This window comes from Haliaeetus leucocephalus, unplaced genomic scaffold (assembly GCF_000737465.1).
Source record: "Haliaeetus leucocephalus isolate CR32 unplaced genomic scaffold, Haliaeetus_leucocephalus-4.0 Scaffold646, whole genome shotgun sequence".
Classification (NCBI taxonomy): domain Eukaryota; kingdom Metazoa; phylum Chordata; class Aves; order Accipitriformes; family Accipitridae; genus Haliaeetus; species Haliaeetus leucocephalus.
In genome coordinates, this window is record NW_010973082.1 from 5,197,337 (window position 1) to 5,218,655 (window position 21,319).

Here is a 21,319-nt window from a genome sequence, read left to right on the forward strand (position 1 = left end):
ATCATGAAAGAATCTGGAACATAAAATCTTTTAGGAAGTACCAAAAATTCAGTGACTTTGAGAGTTTACCTCTTTATCCAGAATAACTAATATGAAGATGGAGATAAGAAAAAAAGATGGAAAGCAAATTGCAAAACACTGGCTAAACAGGAGGAGCAATATCAAACCTTTATGTTCTTTGGTTGGGAATTCTGTTCAAATTTCCATGTAACCTCCAATGAAGGAAAAAACACACCTTTCGAGTGTCCAGAATTAAGTTACATGATTGATTTCTAGATGGTGGCGATCAGGAAGAATCATCTTATTTTAAACTAAATATCATCTCAACGTCAAGAATTGCTTAGCGTCCTTCAAGGAAGAGCAGATTACCTGGCAGAGATAAGTTGCTTACCCGAAAACGCCCTCCCAAGCTCTCAGAGCATCAGCTGCACTTCACCAGTACAGAAGATGTCCTTGTACAAAAGCTCATATCCGACTCTATTTGTACAAGTCTTTTTCCTTAGTGGTGGCGTTCTAACACTTTGACAAGTGAAAAAAAACCCCCAGAATTTGTGAAATGAACAGAGGGAAGCGTTGACCTTGATCTATCGTCCTACCAGCAATTTAACTGAATTATCCAGTTCCAAAGACACTTTCTACACAGATGTCTAAATGTAAAAACAGGAATTATATCATATAGCCAGCTTTCAGAGCAGTGTATGTAAGGGCTAGTGCAATTAAAATAAAGTATTATCCATTCGAACCATTTGGAGTGCTCTGAAGATTTGTACAGCTTTTTGCAGAGGCAAAGAGAAAACTTTTGGTTTCGATGAAATCAGCTGATACAAGTGTTTGTAATGCTGCCTCTTGAAACAGGACAGGGCAAGAGTCCCACTCTAAATGCAGTGAACTCATGCCCAGACCTCATTCATAATAGCGTTCAGTAATTTGCCAGTGATGCGCCATTTGTTTGTTCACTGCAGTCTTTAAATATCTTCTAATGCTGAAGAGAATTGTGAAGAGTACGCTGTGATTTTAGAAACTGCTATTTAAGTATTCAGGCCCTGGTGGGTAACTAGAGTTTCTAGCTGGCCGGTAAAAAGAGCCAAGGTGTTACCTGGTTTGTCTGTGGACTCACTCATTGAGGGGAAAGATGAGAAGAGTATCACGAAATCTTGCTTTCCAGGCAGGTGCTCCAAGGCACCAGACACTGTTTTTTCACTTCTGAGGCTGCCAGCCAAATGCATGCTTAGAAGTACTTATAAATATATCTGTATTGCAGTCTCTTGGGTCTCAGGTTGTATCTCTCTCTCTCTAAAACTCTAAGAGGAAAAATGCATTTGGAAGTGTTATATGATGAGAAGTGTAATTACATTGCATTTTGATGTCTGTCAGCAGCAAATGGTGTTCTGATAGGCCAGATCATAACATACGCACTCTCAACCCTAAACCTCACGAATTTCTCAACTGCCATTTGAAGGTAATAACGGAAATCCATGTTTTAATTTTTAATATTTTCAGTGACTGTTCTTACAGCCATTATATATTTTGGGAATGAACGGCTGAATCCATCATCCTGTCTCCAATTGAATCTCAAGAGGCATTTTACCTGAACCTTGCTGCTTTTTTCTCCCTCCTACACAGACTTGCTATATTTTAGTTTTTTATAACCAGGCGTATATTAACAATAAGGACATTAACTCATAAAAACAGTAACTCATTGGGGGAAAAATATGCCAAAAGAGTGCATCCAACTCCCTCATGTATTTTGACATTCCATTTAGCGAATTGTGTTATCATTTTAAGAGTAATCTCAGTCCTGAACAACTGCAAGGGAAGTAGAAGGCAAGCGAAGAAGAAAAATGTAACGACAGATACACATATCAAGACTGTTTTAAATGATGTCATAACTGAGTGTCAAAGCACAGAGCTTTATCTCCCACACAAAAGACCTGGATGCTGAAATTCTAAGGGGCAGCTCTCATCGCTGTGCCTGGTTGGTAACAATAACTGCTGCTCTTGTTTCTCTCAATCCCTGAAATACACTTAAAGCTTTCTCATGTTGGCATTACTTTGCATCTGCTACTGTTCATCCTCTTTCTTACCCTGTTCAGATCATACCAGGGGCATGGCACCCCTGCCCCTACTTTGCTGTTAAGTTTGTTCTCAACTACACAGAGGTTGCTGTGACCAACATTTACCCAGTCACCACCAACCTGAGGCTGTAGAGGGCCAGCGGGCACAAAACCTGCCTCTCATTGCACTGAAATCAATGGATCACATGGCAGAAAAATCACCATGGCAGGTACTTTGAGGTACGCGTGTTTTTCTAATGCTGCCAGATGCAAGAAAAACAGATTCTTTTTTTGCACAGCAATCTGGTGGGGTGCATGCCTGCAGTGAAAGGTGTAACAAGTCTACACAGCATAAGGGTTTCTGTAGTCTCCCATCAGAAAGCCCGTCCCATGCTGAAGTTGTATGAGGTGGTACTAACAACAAACAGCCAGGAGCTTTTGAATTCACCCAAAAAGCGTGCAATTGTAACCATGCCTTTAGGGATGGTCTTGCCTTTAAGGAAAGGCAAAAGAGACAGCTTTGGGCAGAGGCAGGGCAGAGCGCAAGCAGAGAAACTTAAGGCCATGCGACATTGTGGAGCGGGGGAAGCAAACGGTATAAGGCTGCTTTGACTGCAAAACTTGGTCACACTTAAAGATGCTGTCATCTAAAAAAAACCCCACCACCATTTATTAGAAAATCTGTTAAGGACCCATGACCAGGAAGGACAGGGAGTGTGGGTACAGGCAGAGCACACTAACTCCTGTGCACAGAATCAGATGAATAGCAGCCATTCAGCTGCATCAGCTCAACGTGCACACACGAGATACTACGGGGTGTATTAACTCTGGAAAAGCACCGCCTTAATGCATCTCTACACGCTCCCAGAAGGGATCTGGCTTGCACAGGAGCCAGAACTTTTGCAACATCAGTTTAGAAATGCCTCAAGAAATGTAAAACTGAAACCAAGGAGCTACTAGCGGGAAGAATTTTTTTAATGAAGAAATGAAACAGCAGAAACTGATGGAAGTTTTGATGTTTCCTCTCAAATCCCATGTTAGCATTAGCACTAAACAGATGTCCCATATTCCAAAGAAATGGCAGGTTTGGCACCTCTTCACGGTTAGCAAATTTAATTATGGTTTCAAATGCAATAATGGAGCAACCTTGCTTGGCTATAATTGGATCTGCAATTGGCACCAGCTTTCCTTCCCTCACTGTGCCATATGGGGAACTGCAGAACAAGGTGTTGCATATGTTCCTGCTGAATTATACTGGGTCAAATCAGGGTCAGATTAAAATATTACGGAAAGGAGGGGAGGGACAATAAAAAAATGAAGAGTGGGGATAAACTCAGTGTTTTCCTGCAATTCCAATTTCTCTGACCAAATTATCTGGACTCCAACTGGATGTAAGCTCCAATAAAATAGCTACTTTAATTAGGAGAACTCCCAGTCTGTCTGAAATAACACCATGTTCTGGGCAGAAGATCAGGAGAGGCAGAAGAGCTGGCATTGTCTGAATACAAGACAGTCCTGAGATACGCATGAAGAAAGGAAAATAACCCTTTAAATGTACCACAAATACCGAGGGAAGAGTTTTCTCCTTTTCCCCCTTCCCAGAGTCAATGACATTTCAGAAGATTTGGAACAGGGTGGGAAAAAAACCTTCCTGTCAACTCACATTACATGTCTGCAACAGCACGGCAATTAATGGGAGTAAAAAGAAAAATAATGCCTTTCTCGTTATTTGGTTACATAAAATATCCACCTTAGGCAGGCCAGGTAGCAAATATCTAGGAGTACAACTGTCTGACATTTTCCATTACAAGGCCTTGTTTTCTGTTGTTAGTAACTTTGCCAGACTTAAACCATTTGGGCTGAAATTCCCCTTGCTGACTTTCTGTCTTAGGCCGAGTTTGTCTGCAGCGTTTCCATGTATGCACACTTATACCTAATGGGGATGGCTGACTCTGATCCAGAGTAAGAAAAAGCAACCTATAAAATAATTGCTTCAACAACTTCATAGCCCCAGAAAGGATAAATAATATTAAAATAATCATTGTGACATCTTTCCTGCCAGAAGAAGAGGAAAACTCGCTATGTGCAAGGCGGATGCTACTGAAAAAATTACCTGATGCTAATGCAAAACTGCTACCTCCAGCCAATATCAGCAATATACATAGGTAATGTTCTAACCCCACTTCATTTTAACTTAGTAATATTCTGACACACAATCATTTTCTTTCTCCTGTTGAAACTAATGGGACTTTTCCATTAAATTTATGGAGTCTCAAAGCCTCTTATTTGTATGTTTCTTTAGAATTGTGTCCCCCTGAGACATCTGTTAAGGCACCATGAATTACAACCCACTTATGCTATTTACTATTTGAAAGCCTAGTTTTTAGCCCTGACTTTGATGAGAAGTTAATTATTCTTATTTTCCTTTTTCAGTACTTTTTCTTAATAATTTGAAATTATAATTATTACAGATCCAGAATAAAACATGAAATTACCCCGATAGCACTGAGACCAGAATCAACACAGGAGTCAAGCCATACTACACCGCACAGGTAGTTATCTTCAGGAGTGGGCCAGCTGACTCTGCAATTAAATAATGTTGCCATGGTATTGGGTAGGTCTAGGGAATAGAACGGTAACACTAATTACGGAAGGCACAACTGGAAGACAGTTGCGGGTGACTGCTGCACTGGAATTTGGTCTCTCAGAAAACAACAAAGCAATTTATAAATATTAATAACGATTTGCAACACCTGAAAGTAAGGACGAAGGCTGCACATTACAGGGAAGAATAATGAAATAAGAGAGCTGTTACTTTTTATGGCAATGTCTGCCCAGGGTTACACAGTAAGTCCTGACAGAGCCAAGGCACTACAATCCTTAACTCCCTCCTGTATTTAAAGCAATCAGTGTTGCCCCTCTAGATTTCTTCATCATTCCTAAGGACAGCGGGAACCTTCCTGTCACCTGGGACCAGTCCGTGCTTCAGGCCGGGCTGCTCTTACTCAGACTCACTCATTCGGGACAAGCAGAGAAAAAGGGAAGACTCCAGCAATGGCATGAACTGCTGTGGCCACCCTCCGCTGTTTGTTTCCATCCCAGGAACACAAGAGCTCTGGAGGCTGGCGGTGACGCCCCGCACTTGCAGACTGTGGCACACGTCGCTGGTCCTGCGGGAAGGCTCAGCTCACTGCGATGCTCCGTTAAGCAATCTGAGGAGGGAAACGGGTTATGTCAGATTTGCCTCCAAGCGCTCACTGAGGAAGATAGGACCCGACACATACAAGTAATTAAAAAAATAACTGACCCTCAGTAACTTCATAGAATAATATCCACTTCCTTCAAAAGAAGACCCCAAAGGGCTTTACAAAGAGGCAAGTGCCACTAGCCCCTTGGAGGAGGCGCGGGGGATGAAGTGGCTTCTCAGGGATGCAGAGAGGTTGAAGGAGAGTGAGGAAGAGAAGTCAGATGCCAGAATCATAGAACCACAGAATCGTTTAGGTTGGAAAAGACCTTTAAGATCATCGAGTCCAACTGTCAACAATGCCCACTAAACCATGTCCTGAAGTGCCTTGTCTACGTGCTTTTTGAATACCTCCAGGGATGGTGACTCAACCACTTCCCTGGGCAGCCTGTTCAATGTCTGACAACCCTCTCAGTAAAGAATTTTTTCCTAATATCCAATCTAAACCTCCTCTGCCGCAACTTGAGGCCATTTCCTCTTGTCCTATCTCCAGCCACCTGACAGAAGAGACCAGCACCCACCTCACTACAACCTCCTCTCAGGTAGTTGTAGAGAGCGATAAGGTCTCCCCGCAGCCTCCTTTTCTCCAGGCTAAACAGCCCCAGTTCCCTCAGCCGCTCCTCATCAGACTTGTGCTCCAGGCCCCTCACCAACTGGGTTGCCCTTCTCTGGACACGCTCCAGCACCTCAGTGTCTTTCTTGTAGCGAGGAGCCCAAAACTGAAGACAGGACTCGAGGTGCGGCCTCACCAGTGCTGAGTACAGGGGAACAACCACCTCCCTGCTCCTGCTGGCCACACTATTTCTGATAGAGGCCGGGATGCCGTTGGCCTTCTTGGCCACCTGGGCACAAGTCCCAGTCTCAATGACTTCAACCTCTGCCAGGGAGACCCCCACCAGCCCCTTTCCTGTTTCTGTAATGCTAAGGATTCTCCACTATTGCTTTTGCTGCTGCCATTTGCGCGTAGGACATCGATGCCAACATCACCAGGCCACCACTGAACGAGGACAGCCAGACAGAGAGCAGACAGCAAGATAATGATTCTCCCTCGCTTTCCCCATTTCCCAGAGTGTCTGGGGTAGCTTCCCAGCAACAGGCACCACGCACTGAAGAGCATAACCAGCAGGCAGCTCTCGTTACCTATTTTAAAGACACTTTGAGCATTTTAAACAGCAGCTGGCGGCAAGATTACTGCAGGGAGGAATGAGTTTTTGTATCACAAGGGACTGGTCTTGGATTCATGCCGTCTTCTTTCCCCTGTTTCTATCCTCAACAAAAAGAATGGGAGAAATTCAAATACAAAAATATTCTCACTTCACCTCAGGGGGGAACAAAAAAAAAAATAAATCCCAAACAAACCAAATAACGAGACCTGAAACCCACACAGTTTTGAGCTGAAGCTCCTTATAACTGTGCACATCTGAAAACGTTTGCAGATAGCTCTGTAGTGAAATAAGCTGCATGTTAATATCGTCCTTGAAGCAGTACGAACAGAATGCTTAAAACTCAGTAACCAGGAATAAGGGCAAAAGTCTGGAAGATATATTATATTTCTTCATTACCGTATCTGGATATATTATGCTATAAAATAATTCAGTACTTTCAGAGAGAGAAGAAAGTCTACAGTGATGTCCTGGATGCCAGTCTGAAGCCATATTGGTACCTTCTGAGTTCTTAAGAGCAGAGACCCTCGCTTCAAGAGGCAGCACATGGCTTGACGCCTGCGTGTCTCAGCTGCAGCATGGTGCCAGTTCTCTGCCTGGCTTGTGGCAGATGCTGCTGATCAACTGTCCCCAAAACACACAGGGTGCTAAAGAGTGAGATGGGCTGAAACATCGTGCCCACAGCTCTGCCTCCTGGAAGTATGAGATGGAGGCCAAGAGACCAAGTCTCACCTTCACAGACTTCAACTGTCTCTACAAACCAGTTTGTAGGACTGAAGCCAATATGCGGGTACATAAAAAATATTTTAAAGCACTTTTCTTCCTTTGAAGAAGCATTCCCTACCTGAGAGCTATCACTGATGCCAAGGTTGCTATGGTTAAGTAGTTTTCATTTCTGTGATTCAACATAAAATTTCTTGGGTATGGCTATTGGCTGGGCAGAGTGGCTTTTGGGCAGCTATAAATTTATGCTCTGGCCTTTTTATGTAACATTTCTGGAACAAAAGACTTTATGTGAGACAACATAAAGCTGACAACAGCAGCTTTATACTCGCGTGCTTCTTAGCACACTTGCAGCAAATTAGCTATTTGCTCTGAGACGAGGGAGTTTATCCATCTCTGTGCAACCCAGCTGGGCAGCCCTATCTGCTCGCTAGAGCCATCGCTGCTGAGTACACATGAGAGTCTGTTTTATCGCACGATCCGAGGAATTCCTTTGTCTCCCTCATACATTTGCTGTATAAGCAGGTAAAAGACAGGGAGCGCAATGTTCCTAGTTCAATTATTTAAAAATAATGATGTTAAGAATCGGTGCCCATGTCATTTGTCTCTTGACTCTGTATTAGTTCAGCACATCAATGTAACCTTCTCCAACGTCTCCTGCAGCTAAGATGGTTATAGAAACATCATCCTGTGTCAAAGTTTATGCTACAGTTCAGCAATAGCAGTGTAGCAAAGGAGCTTCATGCCAGGTTCCTGGACCTTGCAGTCTCTCCGTGGGACTTTCAAGGGATGTAAAGGTAGCCTGTCATTCTTCGGAGGACAAGAGGGAATTCCAAATACTGCATTCTGCTGACAGAATGGGTCTTGCCCTGTGTCTTAGATTCATCCGGAGGACACTGCAAAGCTGTCTTTGCTACTCCAGAATAAGAAGAGAGTGGGTATTTGAAAAAACAAGCATTGGGACAGACATTCTTTTGGCCTTCCACTTAATGTACAATAGATGTTCAGATACAGCTTTCTCATATTGCAGTCTCAGCCTACTCATCACCAACAGCAAAGTGTCCTTATGACATGGCAAGCTATAAACCATAATACAGGCATAAATCATGATGAATCCACAGTCCCCCTTAGACACAGCACTGCTGATAAGTAGTACTTTTCTGTCAACATTTTGTACTTGTACCACATATTCATATGAGGTCGGATAGCTTGTACCATTTTCCTGAAGGGGATGCCACGGTACAGAGAAGCAGACTGAGCAGCATCTGGCAGGTCGGAAGGACAACCCGTGCCTTTCATTTCCTTTTGCCTTTCTTTCATGGTTAATGATTTCACTAAACCTTGAGTTCAGTCAAGTCCCACATACAATTCTGAATGCAATACAGAGTGTAAGGGATTTATTGTGTCATAATAGATGCAGTGTTAGCACAATTAGATTTTACATTGGCTGTACGCATGTGGAATATAAAAGAACCTGCTTTAAAATTGAATCAATTTCTAGGACATATATTTACTGCAAAATAAAAATTAAATCATTGTTACAAAGACCACAGCCTCATTCTCAGCTCCTGCATTAGCATTGTGCTCTTTCTGTGAAAGCACAGTATATAGTGTGCTTGTATATTCAGCAACAGGGGGATATGCTCCAGCAAGGGAGGTAATATGAACAGGCCAGAAAAAACTCACATGAAGTAAGGAATGGCTCTGCTTCCTGAAAAAGATAATTTGCCAGATTTTCCCTGCACAACTCTGTACCTGAATCTTCAGTGATCTAACAGATATTAACCTACTTTAAAGGAGTTCCTTGTCAGCTCCTGTCTTGGCTAAATCTAAGACCTATCTCCACCAGAAAAAAATGCTGTTCGAATTGGTTCTCTTTTTGTGGTGTGGCCATTACAGTGACAAAGTTCATTATATTGAATATTTCAACAGCTTGTTGCGTAGCTGAAATACCTCTGACAGTCTGGGCTGGAATTGTCTCTTCAGGATCTCTCAAAGTCTGCAGCCGGGCAGGAACCAAGGGCAAGACATTGACTTTAGCTCAGTCCCTTTAGCAATCCCAGAGATAGGAGATAGATGAGCCTCTCGAGTCACTGAATCCATTTCCCTGCAATTATAGGAACAGTGCTGCAAAATTCCTTTAATTAACCCTTGAGTGCCCCTGCAAACCCCAGGGATGCAGGTTCCCAGGGGAGCCTCCCCAGGCTCCTGGGAAGAAGCCGGCTCCAGCCCAGCGCCCTTCGCCTTCCCGGCGGTCCAACCCTTTACCCTGTTTTACTGCTCAATAGTGAAGAGCATAAGCACTTGCACTAACAACTTCAATCTTTGCTAAAATTGAAGCTATGTTTGGCTTTTACAACCCCGGCTGTTATGCTGCTTATTCCATTAACAGCCATTAGAGTCCTGCAACTGCAAAAAGGAAATCATGTTGTTCTCTCTCTGGCACGCTGAGCTCAGCCTGAGAAAGGACCTGGAGGACGGGCCTCAACCTGCAACTTTCAGAGGCAATTGGGACTTGGTGACTAAAGCAGTAACAGGAAGCAATTTTTCTTTGTATTGTAGCAGTATCCCATTTGTAGGAGCGGGTCTTACAGAATGAAAAATGATGATTTATTCTCATTTTAGTAGGAAAATTCCCTCTTCTCATCAGTCTTTTATAACACTGTAGCAGACCTTCTCGGGATAAAGCTGGGCTAACAGCACCTGGTGGAAGTCCTTCAGAGGAAAGAAATAAGTTACAGTGGCTTTTTGATTAAATTCTTATAGACAGAAATGAAAAATAATACAGTTTCCTGATGCCTTGATATCATAGTGGTGGCCGTATTGGTTAATAGAAGGATATTCATGTCAGAAACATTTCTGCAGGTCTACCTACGGAACTCGTTCTACCTCTCCATCACTCCTCCCAAATGTGAGAGAACCAGCCTAGATTATTCAAGGATCTTTGTTTTATAAAATGTGAGCTTACAGAGTTTCAGTTAGTGAGCTAGCTCATAAATTCAGTATTTTCGGTGGCAGCCTTTGGCAGAGAACAACCACCCCATTAAATCACGCTGGGCAAGAAACTGTCATTTTGGTGAATCATGAGAATTACTAATTCTATTATAATGTGTGCATATATGAGAAAGGTAATTCAGTGGGAGTTTTAGTTTCATCTTTATGGTGTCCTTCAGAAGATTATGATCCTTGCTGCTTTTCCCTGTTGTCCGCCCAATTTCCAGAGCGGCTGTTAAAAGTTTCAACAGCAGCAAATAAAGACAAGCAATGTATAAACCTTTGCAAAACTCATTTCTGTTTGGTACTCCCCTGATTTCTGGCATTAGGAACCAACCATCAGGTAAAACTGTTATTTTCTAAGCTCAGGGAACATGCAAGCTCCTCCACCTTCCTCACTGAGCGTGCATTTACCAACGTGGTACAATGTACAGGTCCCAGGGCTCTCCCAACACTTGCATGTGCTTTAATAACTGTGGGCCACGTTCTTTGTGGTCTTGTACAAAAATGGACACTCCCATTTAGAGGTAGTTCAGGAAAATCAGATGATCACCCAAAAAGGGAATGGACTGACATGCACCCATGCTTGTGCTTGAGTTAGCGTACATCCAGGAGGTAAGCTCTTGCTTACATGAGCTCTGTATCACTTAGAGATTAAGTTAGTCAGGACTGCACTTAATATATTATTAAGGCCTTCTTTGAATTTTAAATTAGAAGCGATTTTTAGCCTAATACATATATGATCACAAAAATTACAATTAATTAGCGAACAAGTCTTCTTATCAACTATGAACTGAAATTCTCACAGTCCAGTGGATAAAAGTTTTCAAACAGCTCACCCTTAAAACAAATTCAAGAGTAGAGCAAACAGTCCCATCTGCACACCGCACGCGGAGCTAACTTTTGCGGTAGGTTCTGGCAGCAAATATTTAACTTTGCACTCAGTTGTTACTTGGTGAGAGATACGGCAGTAACTTCTACTTGACCTTAGCTAACTTTTGTGGTAGGTTCTGGCAGCAAATATTTAATTTTGCACTCAGTTGTCACTTGGTGAGAGATGTGGCAGTAACTTCTACTTGACCTTAGACATTCTGAAAGACACAATTGTATGTGAAAGATTCAAGAAATTTTGCCATCTCACCACTACACATAAAATATATAAATCTTCTCCCAGATCAAATACATTTTACACTGTTAAGGAGATACTAAATGAATGCAGACAGATTTGATGTATTAATCCACCTGAAATAATACACGTTACATAATTCAGTATTAGCACATTTAATGGGAAACTGCATGAATCCAAAGTGTTGGTAATTTCAGGTCCATAATTTAAAAGTACCTGATTTAATTAAATGTAAAGGAAGAGATAAAAAGCAAATTTGTTCTTTCCTCCACTAATGAAATAGTACTTCAAGGTGCAATAAAGAAAAAATTTGGCTACACTCTTACTGCAGTCCATGTTTGGAAATGGCATACACTGTTCTCGATTCATAAAATCTTGCATGCGTTTAGGTACTAAAGAAGAAGTTGATGGCAGGTTTTGTCACCAGTATTTGCGAGACAAGTTTATTCATTTTTGCATTAGCAGATGTAAATTGCTGGAGGCAACTATTAAACACAAGTAAACATGTGCTGCCTTTTAAACACTGTCACTGCTGTAACAGACCAATGGTATGATTACAAATACGGCCAAGGGGCTTTCTGTGAATTGTTTTAATTCATTTTCAAAGTACTGCTCATGTACGCCCTGTCTTGCTTCCAATGTGGTCCCTGAGCCTTTTGTCTTCAGAGAGCCTAGTTTAAAACAGTGGGGCAGGGAGTTAATCTCTGGTACATCTTACCGTGTAGTTCTGTTAACTCCCTCTCACCCTCGTTTGCGAGACACTTAGCTACCCTTTTACTTCCCCTTCATAACAAACCAGAAAATGAGCAGAATAACCCGGGATTAAGCTACAAAGAGATTAAGGACATGTCTGCGTTGTGCAATGGAGCATGGCGAAAACAGTTTTAGGGAATATGTGCTTGTGTGTAATAGCTGTCGCAAGCAGTTTTGCCCACTGCACGGTACTGTGTCACAGCACTACTCAGGTCCAAAAAACCAGGGCTAATTAGCCCCGTTACCCTTGCATGGCTATCTTGCTGCTGGTTTTGGAGCTGGTTTGCGGCATCCCCATAGGCTTGCTCAGACCAACGTGCAGAATTACTTGCTCAAGGTCACACCAGAAATCAATGGCAGCAGCAGGAAAAGAGCCCAGATGTCTTTAATATCAGCCCTGGCTCAAAGTCACTAGGCTCTCTCCTTCCCAAGCACAATAACACTATTTTTCCAGTACACAGACAAGTATTGGAGAAGCCACATAACTCATAACACATGTAGAGAAAAAGCAGCACACGCAAAACTAAATCATGAGAGTACCACTTAACCAACAAACTGTTCTGGTCCAGGACAATGGAAAATCTGACCCTTTGCCTCTATCACCGTGATGGACCCGTACAAATAAATTACATCTGTATTAAGCAGTTGAGAATTCACACAGCCTTGAAGAGAAATGGAGTTTTTACTTGGCTATAAACTGCCACGTTTGCTCATATAAGAGCCCTGAGAGGCAGCCCCTGCTTGGGATGGCACAGCAATAAATCCCGAGTTTCTCCAGTCACCACTGAGTCTCCACTGGAGATCCTCCACACTCGCACTTCTGTGGCTGCCAGCAGGATCTGACTCTTAATACATGACCTAGTGACACTTAATGCCTAGAAGGAGAAATTCAGTTATCTACAGCAACTAAAATAACACTGTGCAGCTTGTCATACCCAGTCCAATTTGTTCCATAGATTTTCAGAGACACCAGGGAAATACTCCATTCTCCAATTCAGCAAGCTTCATCTACAGTATATGTTGCTTCCTAAAGAGTTGCTACAGTGGTGAAGAAAAAGAAAAAAGAATAGAGGCTTAAAACAAAACTACAAGCTTTCCACCATGACTCCCACCAACTTCTGTTACTGAATTTAAATCTAAAGCCATTTTCTCTTTGAGACAATTGCCAGTCTCTTCCGTTTTCTTAAACTACTTGCTTTGGTACAATTCTGCACTTATTTATACTTGCCTTTGACTTCGCTTGTTTAGGTGTAAGTGGTGGGAAAAATGGCTCTAAATTTCATTGCTTTGAATATTTCTTGAATCCATAGATAACACAGACAGACTGACTTTGTAAGCTATTGTCATCTTTGTTTCCCCAAAATCACAGTAGTTGAAACCATTATGTTTTTTTCCACACACACAAAAAATTCATATCCTTTCAGCTTAAATTACTTTTAGATGGTGAGATGCAGAAGTAAGTACAATGACAAAGCACAGTGGGTTTCTCTCACTACATTTGGAGCAAAACCAAGATGGAGCTGTTTTCAGCGTGCAGCAGACTTCCAGAAAATTGCACTCACAGTACACAGCAGATGTAATAAATTTCCATGCCTCTAGCCAGAACATCCAAGCTCTGATTTCTCTGCCCCAAACCAGCAGAGTAAGACGGAGTTGAGATAAAAGGTTGGGTTTGGGGCTGTTTTTCTTCGACTCATTGCCACTGACAAAGAATTCCTCCCAATTTTGTAAAAACTCTTTGTGGGAAGTTTGTTTGGCAGCTGCTGGCACAGGGGGGAAGCTGGGGTAACTACCTCGTTCCCCACAAACATCTTCAGGGCTCTCATGAGCAGCACCAGGACTTTCTGCAGACAGCGGTGGAGATAACAGAGCACTTCGAAGGGAGATTACAACAGCAAGAATGAACTGCATGAGCAGTCGGTAAGAAATGAGCAAAGGAGCCATCTAATTTTTTGGGGGGTATTTTGTTTCATAGATCTTCAGACAAGCCAACAACTTTTCCGTTTCGGAAATCAAATCTCAACGTGATTCTCCTTGCCAATAACAAAACAAAAGATGCTATATATGTCTGCCCACAGAGCCTACTACGCAGCCTGCAGTTATGCCATCTCTTCTTGGTACTGATACTGAAGAAGGAAAAATGAGAGCACAGAAGAAATGCTTTTGATGATGTGCGAGCCCCAGAAGGATCCAGACCACACTAATTTAAGCTGTCTTAGTGCTAACAAGGAACAGCTATTACTTTGGGTACTTACAAACTAGAAGGAAGTGTTCCTTCGGTGGGAAGAACTCAACAGCTGCTTCCCTGGAGGGTCTTAACTTTTTAAAATAGTGTTAAGGAAAAGAAGAAATCAATAAATACACTCGTTAGAGGCAGAAGTCAGAAGCTATGGCCCTGCTGAGGCCAGTCCTGCCCCAGGGGGCTTAAAGATAGGTGCAAGGTAAGGCCTATGGACTTAGACTGCAGAAATGCAGCGAGGTTTGTGGAGAGCCAGTGCGACTGTGCCTGGCCTTTCCCGGCGACGGCTGGCGTACGGCAGGCCTCTCGCTGCGGGGACCAGCCTGGCTTCTAACGGTGGCTTTTGTAACTCACCTGTGAAGTCGTCTTGAAAAAAATAAATAAAATTTGAACATTCCCTGTTGTGGCTGCACATACAGGTTTGGAGAACTCAACGTTGTCCTTGACTGGAAATCTGGGGAGCGGGTCTTTACCCTGCATCAGTGACATTGTACTTGTGACAGCCTTTCCTTTACTAATCAAAAGCTGCCTGCACTGCTTCTTACAATACTACTCCTGTGATAAGTATTTCAAATCCACATGCTTCGTGCATTGTTATTTTAACTGGGTGGAAATATGTGAAAAAACCAAGCAAGAAACCAAGCTTTCTGCACTGTCACAGCCTGCCCTCCCAGCAGCCGTCCTGCCTGCTTGGGACGGACTTCTCAAGCAATCCACATTAGCAGGTAGCAAATATCCCCTGAATATGCCACCTGGCTCAACTGCTCATTGCTTCCTAATCCTCCTGGAATAGCATTTTCCAGACAACTGGTAGCATACACTGAGCATTCTCCGTATGTTTGCAAAATAAAGTCAAATACAAATTTTGTTTGGCATCTCCTGCAAGAATCCTTTATCGTCAAAATTTGGCAGAAGAAAAAGACAGGAGTTGGTTCTGACCTAATCATTTACCTCCCCGTTCAGGCAAATTTTTACGTTGGAAGACATTTGCATCTCAGACCTTACTTTTCTTAGATACTGAACTAACTCTGTGCAAAAAATCCCGCACAGGATTACATAATAAAGGATAAAACGTATTCAGTCAATTTTCTCCTCTGTCCAAGCTATGCTGAAGGCAGACAAGTTCACAGTGACTCTCGGCTCTGCGCCTCTCCAGGTTCCTCCCTGATTTGTGGCATAAAGCTCCAAGTCAGAGTTGATTTAACTTACTCTGCTGTGGCAAAACTGCAGGAGCTATCGCAGCAGCTGGAACATCTAAAGATTTGCAGAGCTTTAACCATAACCACTGTTCCACATCTATATTTCTGATATTTCCATGCATTTAAGTTATTTCCTGGTGGGCGCATCTGCCGCATTTATGGCCTCATTCTACCACTGCGGAGAAGACATTACCTCGTATTCCTGAACAGGAACTCCTAAGGGAAGGAGTGACAGCCTCCTGGTTTGTGCCAAGAACTGCAAAGATCTGTCACTGCTAGTAATGGCAAAACGCATGGCCTCAAAAAGAGAGGGGCCTTGCACAGAAACGAATGGCTCTTGGAAAACCCGACTTCTAAGTCAGCTTACAGCAGTTGTGAAGGGAACTTTGCTTTGAAGTTTCTGCTATGGAGTCCAATCTAGTAGCAAAGAGTAAGATGAGATAAATTTACAAGTCCCCAGTTCCCACAATTGATTATAAAGTTTGCCTAGACAGCTAGTTGACATACAGACATCTACTGATGGATACCTTTAATCCCATACACAAGGGGCCGGTTTTCTAGAGGCTACAAGTTCCCCACTTTCATACAGAAGAGTTGTACCACAAGAAGAAGGAACAAACAAGATCTTGTGATTAACATGCCAGTAATTTCATGAGGAAAGCACAATTCCTGCTAAAGATTCACAGCATAAATTTTTCCGGGCGCCTCACTTTCCCACCTACAAACTGGCGACTGGAATTCCCCTGTGTCCCGCTGTCAGTGTGGACTGCAAGGTCCTCAAGGCAGGAACTATTTTTCAGTTGGTGCTTATATCATGCTGTGCTCTACCATGTTGCGGTCTTGGTGGGGTGTGTGGCCTCAGCTGCACTGCGAGTGATAACACAGCTCCTCCGAGGATGACTTTGTCTCCTATTCCTCCATTTCCTACTTGCCTCAGCAGTCTGTTTGAAAGTAACATTTGTGCAGGGTGTTGAGGTCCATGGTTGAAGTGTGGTAGGAATTCTTTAATTACTTCTAAGCCCAGCTATTTGCAATTCAGAAGCTCATGTTACAACATTAAAAGGCTTTGACAAAGTAACGTGGAATTTCTGGAGTAGGCTCCAGCAACACAGTTTCTCCTGTTTATCTTGTATTTAAGAGTGACAGCAAAAGTTAAATGCTGTTTTTATTTAGTGCTGTTTGATTGAAAGATTAAGGGTTGAATTTCTAATTTGAAGAGCAATCCTCAATGGAGATGCAATATTTGTACCTATTAAGGACAAGGTGCCCCTGAAATTGCAATCTGCTGCTCTTCAGAAGTTTAAATTTCAGGAAATTATAGCTTTCTATCTTCTCTACAAAAATATATATGTAGTTTTATGATAGCAAAAGTGCCTCAAGCAGAAGATACAGGTATTTCAAATAAAAAACCTAACCCATTTAACCTTCAAACAAGGCATCCTTTCCAGCCACTAGCAGCCCCACAATAAAGCAGCTGTTGGTCCTATCCCATGGCCACCCCCCTTTGTAGCATGCAAATCCTGTTACACGCAGCTGAATTCTCAAGCCAAATCCTTTCCAGTTCCAGATCATCCCAGTTCTGCTGTGCAGCAAGTGGAACGTAGGGACAACTATAGGGCAAACATTTAGAAATAGACAGTATTAAATCCCCCAGACATCATCTGCATGAGGAAACGTCTTCCTCATCATCCTGCAACATCCTCATGCCAAAGGACATGCTCTTCTTCTATGCTGGGGGTCCAGAACAAACAGACTCTCCTCCTGATCCCTGCACAAGCCAAATATGTCTACATGGCCCTAGGAAGACTCCTGTAGTGGTAACAGAGGTGTGGAGAACAAAAATATTTACATCAGGCTGTAAGGGGTGAACACCCACATGCACATGATCTTGCTTTAATCTAGCTGGGCTGCATGAAGATGTGTCAGCAGAGATTTCAGCATGGACTGATGTCCCCTCACCACCCCAGCTCCTACACAAACTTGCGGTAAAGTTTAAGTTGCTATAAACTCTGTTTTTTACCCAAAGTAGCTCAGCCATGCCTACAGGAACTGTGTTCCCTACTCCAGTCGTCACACAGCTGTAGCCTGAGTGACGCCGTTTGCAGGAACCGGTGCAGAGAAGAGATAGCCTTCGCTGAGTCGCAGAATGGCGGCGGCGAGATTGCAGTAATGGAGATGTCCCCGGCCCCCTCATGAAAAGCAGTTTTATCTTAAAGGCTGCAATTTCAGCCTTTACACGATTGATCCTCACCATGACAGACCCTGAGAGGCGAAGCTGTCAAACTCATCATCCATCACCGAAACAAAACACTAGTGATCTACAGACAGACCTCCCCTCTCCCAGCAGATTAATTCAGATCATTATAAAATAGCTGTACCCCTTCTGATAGTTGTGATTAACTCATGGAACTGTCAGAGGTTTCAAAAACATAGCAGTCAGGCTAGAGAGAAGAGGAAATGACAGACAACAACAAAACACCAGACATCTTAAATGGGAAAAAATGTTTCAACCTTATTCTTAACAAGATCATTTCTGTCTGGAAAGCATTGTGGCTATTTATACTAAATATTGTGTTAAGCTCTGTATAAAGCAACTGCTCCAGGCCATAGCAGCTTGCATCCTAAATTGGGCAAAGGTGGTATTGTCACCCTCATTTTACAGATGCAAAATACAGGCACGGAAAGAAGAGCTGTCTTCTACAAAACAAGCATGACAAACACAGGAACTGAATTTGAGCTCGAATGGTATATGGGAATGTTTCAACTGAAAGCTTTCCCTTTCTTGTCAGTGAATTTCCTGACTGCATACATCAAAATTCCTGTGGCTTTCACTGCATTCACAGATTCGGATTCCTTCTGTTTCTACCAAATGAGGTAGGCTGCCCACTTAGAAGCATAAAACTACCAAGGCTGTTAAGAGTTATTTCTCTCTCCATTTCCTTAAAGGAAACAGACTGCAGGCATCAAATACAAAGGCAGTTCTTCTGGGAACTTTCAAAGTTGCTTTTATGTCCACCCATCTTTGTGCTAAAGTCACAGGCTGAATTACTGCCGGCACAGAAGGATGGGCAGAGTGTGAATCCAGGTAGCGTGTAGGTGTTCTTGGGTAGCAGCTACAGGCACTTTCCCCGCACGGAGCAGGCAGGATGCTCCTGGCCCTCAGCTGAAAAGACTGACCCAAAACTCGTCATGCTCCATCTATGGGAGCTGGTTTGGGGTATTTAGGTGCACCTGGCAGGCAGGCACCGTGGCACGGTTGAATACCACTCCCCTGATAACACATCTTGGAAATCTTGTGCATCTACAGTAAGTGCTTCCACGCTAGAAGCAGGACGTAAGTATTATAGTAGGAAAATGGGTTAGGTGAATCCTACATCTTTCTTCCCGAGTGCAAAGAAGTAGCAGCTCCACCCTTGTATGGACCCACCAATACTGGGTTACGCGGTTGGAGGGTTTGGCCCACTTTTGAGGGACTCCGTTATGCATCTGCAGGCACCGCAGCTCCACTGGAGCAGGAAGTTTATAGTGCATGCTCTTGATGCTAAGTAAAATTATAACAACGGCTGGCATCCTGCCTCTAGCATAACCTAAAACGAAGCTTCCTAAACTGATGCTTCAGAGGGCAGCAAAAGAATAAATAAACCCCTTAGTAATATGTCTATCCAGCCGTACAACGCTTTACATGGAGAAAAACATCTTTCCTGAGCCCAATAGGAAATCATTTTGTGCCCTGAAGCATGAGATTTGTTTACCCTTAACTTAACATGCATAATGCTACTTTTGTCTTTTTGCAGTGAAATTATCCATTCCCTTTATAAATCTGGCTCTTCAGATCCCCCTGAAGAAGCTTATGGCATAAGTTGTAGAAATAAACCACTGGAATGAAACCGTGAGGGAAATTACTGCTATTTCTCCTAAACTACCTCAACACCTGTACAGATTGGACAAAAGTTCACACACACACATCCAGACAAGCACTTCCCTGAGCAGTATTTTGCCATTAACACTGGCATACTAAAGTGTTGGCTAAATAACAAGATATATTTTATATTTAATTCCCTTTCAAATGCAGCATTGAAAGTGCAAATAAGAAAGAAAACTGAAGACACTGGTCTGCAGTTAACACTGGAGATTCTGGATTTCTTTCTTCTTGTTTTCAAGACAGCATTAATTTTGGAGGCTGATGTTAAGAATACCATGAACACTTCAGACAGCCACCATTCCTTTGCGCGTGGGGGTCACACCACTGAGGACCCAAGAGTGCAATTCCATTGTACATTTTAAAGACCTATAATTTCATAGAGGAGACATAGCTTCTACAGGATATTTAAGGACTTCCACGGCAAGATTCTGCTAACAGGCCTTTTCCAGAAGTGTGAATTTACACCAAAGATTAATTTGTTCTAACAGCCGCATGGTGTTTTGGCTGCCCCTGAGTTTCCCACACACAGGTTTAATCAAATCTCAGATGGTCTTTTTCTCTCATGGGTGGTAAAAGGGTAGAAAAAGCTGCTTGCAAAGGTTAAAGATCCTCTTTTTGAAGGCTCTCCAGTAAGAACAGAAAACATTATTCCAGAGAGAATGAACACTACTAATCCATAGCTGATACACTCGTAAATATTGAAAAGAACAATATTTGCTGAAGGGCAAAATAAATATTTTTCATATTCACATCCAAACAACAATGGAGGAGAGTAAATAGCATGGTCATAGTAGCACAGCTAGGTTTTTTCCTTTCTTGTACCTGTTCATGTGCTGTGGTTGCCTATCTCCATTACATTCCCTGGTATTAAGCCTTGCAAGAACTTGTTGCAGTTCCCAAGGGCATTATTTCCATTACAAATAGTGACCACACTGTAGCAAGACACAGAAAAAGAAAAAAAAAACAAAACAACAAACCATCAGCTGAGGCAATGCAGAGATAGTGGGGATTCATAAGGGCTACTGCCAGCCTGGTGAGGTTAAACTCCCTAGGCTGCTTTTTACAGTCAATAAAGAAAGATAGGCCCTCCCAGATGATAAGTCTGAGCAGCTAAATTAAGCTTTTGCTCTGAGTAGCCTCTGAGGTGCAGGATCCTGTCTTCATTAACTATAAAGGGAGCCCAGGTACATAAACCATAGCGAACAGGGGCCTCACACCATCTACTTCAGTTATTTGACTTGGATACAATGCAGAGTGTGCAAAATTGGGAGTCTGGGTCCTACATAGGCTGTGGCCTTCAGGCCACTTCAGACAGTGATTCAGGACACCTGAACTGGGGTGTATTTTCATGCCTGTTGTAAGCCAAGCCCATTGTTTCTACTTTTTAAAAATATTTAATTGGTTTCATCTGGGATGGCTCCTGGACTGCATTGCCCGCACAAGCACCCAGGTGCCAGCCCTGGCACAAGGGAGGCAATGGCTCAGTAGCAGCTTGTGTTTAGATCACCCTAAACCAGTTATGAAACTGCAGCCTTAGGTACTGGAAGTCAGATGATACCAATATCCTCCTGCTTTTTTACTGCCATGATCATTTTGATCACTGTATCCTTAAACCAGTCTCTACCAGTCACCCTGCTGTATCTCACTTCTTGCCAGTACTCAAGAAAAAGAATTTCAGAGAAAGACAACCAATATCAAAATTTCATTACTGCTATAGGATAAATTTTATAATAAAGGCTTAAGGTAGGATACAAAACCTATATGGGAAGAGAATGTCTCCATTGCAGAGCCCGTGTGCTAGGAAAGCCAGATGAAGGATGAGAGAACACCTTATCCTTTGTTCAACAAAAGGCAAATTAATGGCTTACCTTTCTTTCCATGTGAGCTTTTACAAAAACCCCA